Below are 7,464 nucleotides of genomic sequence, written 5' to 3'. Positions count from 1 at the left end.
AATAGCAGCTTTGTTTTGCTGTCAGTTCATAATGTTGACCCAAATTGAATGCAAATGGTAGCTTAAAAATAGCAGCCTAAAAATAGCAGCAATTAGTTGATGTTTCTGTTTCCTTCAGAATGGTGGTTATTTTGAGTGAAAATAGTAGGAGTTAGTTCATGAGAAGTCTGAGCACAAAACCATTCATAGTAGACACCAACCCAGCACTTTGGCACAAGACCATTAATAATAAACATACTACAAGTTCATACATCGTGTCGCAGATGCTAATGAACCTGAAAGACTTTGGCAACATATTTAGTATAATAGAATGGCAAAAAGTTACAGTTCGACATAGAAATAGCAGAGGCCATCAGACCTAAACCTTGAAAGCAAATCTACTCAATACATCACAAAAACGCCTTGATATACTTGGATCCAATGAATTTAGGGTTCATCCAGCCACAAAACCGAGGGGGAAATGAAATATTTGAACTTAATCGGTGAAGGAGGAGGACAGTATCACCTGACAAGACTTGGAACCGGCGCCGAGGACTGAATCGAAGGGCCCTGGTGGCGGCACCTGTTCTGCAAGTTGGCATTCATTCACAGCCACGAGCACCCCATCACGAGCGTGTAGGATCTAGGACACCGGCTAGAGGGGGGTGAATAGACGGTTTTGACTAAAAACAACAATACTAAGTAAATTTAATCAATACAACAAGAGAAATAAATTTACTAGTGTCAATAAGTAAACAATGTATGAAAGACAACTACGGAGATTGAATACTTGAAGAACAATAAGCAAAACTCTAATCAATTGCAAGGCAATAAGTAATGCTAGAAGGAATAGACACCGAAATTTATCCCGTGGTATCGGTGATTTGCCGATCACCCCTAATCCACGTTGAGGTGGACTTCAAGCTCTCACTTGCTCCTCTATCAAGACACGACTTGATCTTTGAGCCAAGTGGACAAGAAATCACTCAATACCTCGATTCCACTAATGTCACCTTTGCCGCTCCGGCGAGGTAGGCGCGAACCCCTCACAATCAACACCGCGGCTTCTCCACAATCTTCTTGGAGAGCTCGACGGAGACAATCACCCGAGCCGTCTAGGAGGCGGCAACCTCCAAGAGTAACAAGCCAACGACGCTTGCTCGGTGTACCACCTAGTGCCTCAAGAATCACCAAATGATGCAAATGCACTAGGAACCCTCAATCTCTCACTAGAATGCAATCTCAAGCAAAGAGTGTGAGAGAGTGAGTTGGAGGATCACAAATGAGCTCAATGTGTGCAAGGAATGGCCAAGAGAGGTCTCACACACGAGCAACCCTTCTATTTATAGTCCCCCATCTAAAACCAACCGTTATGTGCAAAAGGGGGCAGTTCTGCGCACACGCGGACCGTCCACGCCCTAGGGCCGGACGGTCCGCCGTACACCATAACGGCTATAATGACCGTTGAAACATGTCAGAGCAGACTCAAAAAGGTGGGTCCGGACAGTCCGCCCTTCAAGGCCGGACCGTCCGCGACCTGGCAATTTCAAACACCCGAGCCTCGGATCAAACGGAGTTAACACATGCGGACCGTCCGGCTATAAATCCCGGACCGTCCGCGACCTGAGCCAGTACTGTCCGGACTGGTCCCCCGGACCGTCTGTAGTACAAATCTATAAAAACACATAGTCCCTGTCCAAAAACGAGTTAGACACATGCGGACCGTCCGCGCCTCACAGGCGGACCGTCCGGCTATAATTCAGGGACTGACCCGAAGCCACCTTCCTCTGGTCAGGACTGCGGACGGTCCGGCCCTAAGGCCCGGACGGTCCGCAGTGCAAAAGAGCATAGAGTCAATACAAATGGTCAAACCTCGGACCCTCTGGAGGATCGCGGACGGTCCGCCCCCAAGGGCCGGACAGTCCGCGCGACCAAGACTTCTCAAGTTTCAAACAAGCTTTTGAATGAACATTTTAACTTACGAAATGAGAAGCGCTGTTAGTCCTCATGCAAATGCAACTACTTGATGCTCTATGAGGCACTAAGTTTTACACAGATCTAAGTCATTGACCCCTCTTAATAGTACGGCTATCTAGCCTACTAATCCGGTCAGGTATCTTCTCTAAACTCCTCAAGACCGGCAAAAGTAAAACCTATATTATACCTTTGCCTTCATCTGATCCACAACCAATGCGTATGACTCTTCAACATTTCATTTCTATGTGGTCCAACCCTGCATTCTTATTTCTCCAAGAATCGTTAGTCCACAAGTAGTTGTCATTAATTACCAAAACATTATCAAAGGGGCCTAGATGATTCACAATCTCCCCCTTTTTGGTAATTGATGACAACACCACATAGTATATTAAAGAGAAGTTTAGTTTCTCCAAATCTCTCTCATACCAAAGGTATATGATAGATTTTGGAGATGAGTTTCATAGGACTTATCTTGATTTGAAGTTCTGTCCAAAAGATAGATAAATCCCAATAAAAACTCAGTATGCAAGAAAGACTCCCCCTAAGTGTGTGCAGGATTATTTGAAGTTGAAGATATAACACACATAATATATTTGAGCTTGATGGAGACTTTCCTACAATCATGGTTATCGAGACATACAAGAGATGATTCGTAGAATGAGCGCAGTAATTATGATCACATCTCGATAAACCACACACAGAGTAATTTGAACTAAAACATAGTTCATCCCACAGAATATTACAGATAATAGTCACAGACATATGACATAGAGTTAATAGATCAAACCAAGTTCCAAATGCATAAGACATAAACTAAAGCGGCATGGAAAAATAAAATGCATGTGCATGATCTTAATGTCCACAATGTCCACATAGAACCACCAACTCCCCCTGAAGGAGACGCCTGACAACTTCTCATCACTTCTTCTCTCCCCCTTTGGCATCAATTGCCACAAAGGAGAGGCCTTACTGATCACTCGGCGGAGGATGCATGTTGTAATAATGAGTGCTGAAGGTGTCAAACAGGGAGGAGAACTGGCCAAAGTCCTGCTGGAGCTGCTGCTGCCTCTGACTTATATCATGCAGGTTGTCAGTTGTAGAAAGATTGTCAAACTGACTGGAGAGAGCACCCATGTTATCTTGAAAACTTTGTTGCATATTATTCAGCCTTGACATGATGGGATCAGTGACATTAGTGTGAATTTGATCACGAAAGTCAGAAAATTCAGAGTTCAGCGCATCCCAGTTGCTGTCAAAGCGAGACTGCATGTCATCAAGGCGGTGATCCACATGTGACATCAGGCCATCAAAGCGAGCATCAATATGAGTCTCCAGCCCTTGCTGCATATTGTGAAAATAAGGATCAAAATATCCTGGAGCAGGCTCCCAATAGTGCTGAGGCTGAGGAGGAGGTGGAGGAGGAGGCATCTGCTGTTCCTCAACATTAGGAGCTGCTCCACCCGCATAGCCAGGGTCTTCCTCATCATCTGGGAATGGAGTGAGTGGCCTGGTGAGGAACCCTATCTCATTCTTAAAAGGCCTGAATGGAGTGTGAACAATCTCACATGGGCCCTCAAATCTTGTCTTGGATTTTATGAGAGCCATAATGTAGGGAGCATAAGCCAAGTTCTGATTCTTGTCCATCTTTAAATCATTAAGCTGCCTCATCATGAAAAGAACAATGTTCATGACTTCACCATTCATGATGTGCTGGATTATGTTCCAGAACTTATCTCGAATTTTGCTCTTATCACCACTCTTGGGAAGAATGGTGACTCTGGCAATCTTGTTGATGACAGCAGGATGATGTCTGAGTCCTGCTGTTTCTCCAAACCTCCTGGGTATACCGAGCCTGGCTGGCTCATAAAACTGCACAAAATCCTCAAAATTATCTTCAGTATAAAGATCCACCCCAGCAGAAATGGTGCCATAGTTCAGACTGTTGGCAGCGGCAAAGTCAGCAAAAGAAGCAGAATACCGCTTGAAGCCAGTCATCCATGTGATAGATTCTTCTGCAATATCAATCTCTGAGGTAGCCAAGAATTGCTTAACTGCCATTTCATTGAAATCAGTGCGCTGCCCCATAAACTGATATAACCCACATGTTTCAAATTTGGGAATGAGACCCTCCATGACTGATTGACTGAGCAAGAAGGATGTAACGCCCCGAATTTTGCAGTCGAATTTTTTTTCTTTTCTTTACTCGCCAAAATTCGGGCGTTACCTTTTCCTTTTCTTTTTCCCTTCGCTAAACCTTGACCTTTTCCAAAGTTCTAAGCTGGATTCGGTTTGGAATTCCCGTGTAAGGAAAAACCCTAAATACTTTATGTTGTTTGATGCACCATGCCGCCCTTGCATTTCTTTTGATTGCTTTGAAAGCGCAATTGCATTCATGTAGAAAGATCGGATTTCGAAAATGTGGAGAAGATCTTTTCTTTCTTTTTTCTCCCTCTCTTTTTCTCTCCTCTTTTTCTCTCTCTCCCGCGCCGTGGGCCGACCCCGGCCGGCCCAGGCCCCTGCGCGCCCCCCCCTTGGGCCCAATAGGCCCAGCCGCCCCCCCCCCTCTTTCCCTTATTCCCTAACCCTCTCCCTCTCCCCCCTCATTTTCTCCCTCCCCACCTAAGCCGCCGCCCCTACCCCCTACCCGCCCCCTGCCCTAGGTCGCCGCGCCGCCCCCTGCCGCCGGCCGCCCCTCACCGTCGATCCCCGACACCGGTGAGCCCCCCCCTCCTCTCTCTCTCCCTCCTCCCTCTCTCCCCTCCCCTCCCCCCCTCCCTGCCCGGCCAAGGCCCGGCCGCCCCCTGTCCGCGCCGGCCGTCCCCCGCCCCGCCGTGGCCGCTGGCCGGCCCTCGGCCGCGCCCAGCCGGCTCCCGGCCGCCCCCCAGCCCGCGCGCCTGGCCCCCCGGCCAGCCTGTGGCCGCCCGCTCGGCCGCCCAGCCCGACCCCCCCCCCCCCCCCCGCGCCCGCCTGGCCGCCGGTTCAACCGGCCGGCTCAGCGGCTCAGCCGCCCGGCCAGCCCCGGCCGCGCCCGCGCCCGCGCCCCGCCTAGGGCCGGTTCAACCGCCCTAGGGCCGGTTCAACCGCCCCCCCCCCTTCTGTTTTTTTTTATTTTTTTTATTTTATTTTATTTACTTTCTGTGATCATAATTACTGTATTTTAAGTAGGCTAATCACTGTTCATGCTATGGGAAAATAGGAAGTTTAATTTAAAATTCCGTTATGTTATTGATTCACGTAGTTAATTGTTTACCCTGTGCAATGTTGATCAACTAAAAGTGATTAGGTTTCCATCAGTATATATAAATATATATAACAGAATTATTTTGTTAAAAACCAATTGTGTCATTAGTGCATAAGATTTAACCCCCTGCGAGACCTTTCCCCGTTTCTTTCTAACCATAACAAATGCGTTATCGAATGTCATACTTGATGCATATTCGCTTTATTTGTTATCTTGTATGGTGTACTGTTCTTTTGTATTAAATATGTGGATGCATGTATGTATGTTTGCGCTCGCATAGAGAACGATCCGGTCGAAGAGCCCGAGGAATTCGCAGGAGAAGCCCCTGAGCAGCAGTCGGTTGGTGGAGGCAAGTGTCCTTTGACCTATCTATGTCCTATTCATTCTTTAATTCACCTCCCGCATTACACGTTTATACCTAAGGATTGACTAGCTTTTGTTATCCATGTCCTTGTTTACCTATTTGGGTCGGATTATTACTACTTAGTCTGATGCTATTGCTCAACTCTAATCAATGAACATGATGTGATTATCTATGATACGCTGTTTTCCCGTTCTTCTTTATGATTATACTTGTGGTTTTCAAGGGGACTCGAGCGGTTTCTCGAGTGCCTCTCCGTAAGGACCTGTTCTATGGATGACCGCCCGGGAAAACAGTGCAACCATGAGGGTGGAATGGGGTGCCCTTAGCTGAATAATTAGAGGATCCGGGGTGTAGTTCACTTAGCCGTCGTGCCGTCAATGGGGCTCGGTGTATGCGGCTCGCTCTGCCAAGTTTGGGTTCGCCCCTTGGGGAGGAGTGCGGTGCATTTAGGAAACCTAACGGGTGGCTACAGCCCCGGGGAATCTTTGTAAAGGCTACGTAGTGAAACCCTGCCTATTCACCTTGGTAGTGTTTAAGGGTTTGATCGGCCCGAGGCAAGAGGGAATCACGGCTTGTGGGTAAAGTGCACAACCTCTGCAGAGTGTTATGAAACTGATATATCAGCCGTGCTCGCGGTTATGAGCGGCCAAGGGAGCTCCAGTGATTAGTGGTACTTGATCAGAGACATTGTGGTACAGGTGGTTATGAGATTGATGGTTCTGGTTATGATTATGGTGCTGGTAAGTGGTATTCTTTCCGTTTGGAAAGGGTACATCGGGTTAATAACTTGGGTTAATGCTAAAACTTGGCTTTCCACTAGTAAATAATAATCTGACCAACTAAAAGCAACTGCTTGACTTATCCCCACATAAAGCTAGTCCACTACAGCCAAACAGGATACTTGCTGAGTATGTTGATGTGTACTCACCCTTGCTCTACACACCAAACCCCCCCCAGGTTGTCAGCATTGCAACCACTGCTCAGGCGAAGATGAAGCTGTGGAAGGAGACTTCCAGGAGTTCCAAGATTACGACGAGTTCTAGGTGTGGGTTAGCGGCAACCCCCAGTCGGCTGCCTGTGAAGGCCGCGGTTATCTACGTTTCTTTTCCGCACTTTGATTTATTGTAAGGACTATATGGACGTCTCAGACGTATGATGTAATCGACTATTATCCCTTTTTAATACTATTTTGAGCACTGTGTGATGATGTCCATATTATGTAACTGCTGTGTACGTGAATAACTGATCCTGGCACGTACATGGTTCGCATTCGGTTTGCCTTCTAAAACCGGGTGTGACATAAGTGGTATCAAAGCCGTGCTGACTGTAGGACCGCTAACCTAGAGTAGAATGGTCGTTCTAAGGATTATAGACCTCTGTCTCTTCCTTGACTTTGATATCCCTTCAAAAGTTGGTCCTACTGACCAAACCTATGTTCTACTACATATTATACCTTGCTGAAAATTATGTTTTATTCTGATCCTTCATTTACTTATGATTCATTACTTGCTGGTCATATTAATTCTGTTCTCACCCTTTTGCTTGCGATGTCTTTTGTAGATGGCTCGACTTAGACACACTGCACGAAAGTCAGTCATCCCCTTCTTACCCTCCCGCCTTGCTGAGCGTCCGCTTCGCCGTCCCGTGGCCGGACAGTCCAGCCACTTGGAGAGACTACACCACCGCCTGCGTGAGGAGCAGGAACGTCGACGACAGGAGCAGCAGAGCTCTTCCCTCTCGCTCCACCAGGAGATAGAGTCTGTGAGGAGCTGCTCCCCTGTGCTTCCTCTGGAGCCGCCCCCTGCACCACCACTGGGCGCCCCAGCCTCTGGAGTAGCTGCTGGAGGAGACCCAGACGACGGAGGAGGCGACGACAGCTCGAGCCACGACACCGACTTCTCTG

Source organism: Zea mays, chromosome 1, assembly GCF_902167145.1.
Source record: "Zea mays cultivar B73 chromosome 1, Zm-B73-REFERENCE-NAM-5.0, whole genome shotgun sequence".
NCBI classification, from domain to species: Eukaryota; Viridiplantae; Streptophyta; class Magnoliopsida; order Poales; family Poaceae; genus Zea; species Zea mays.
Note: the sequence above shows the minus strand (reverse complement) of the source record.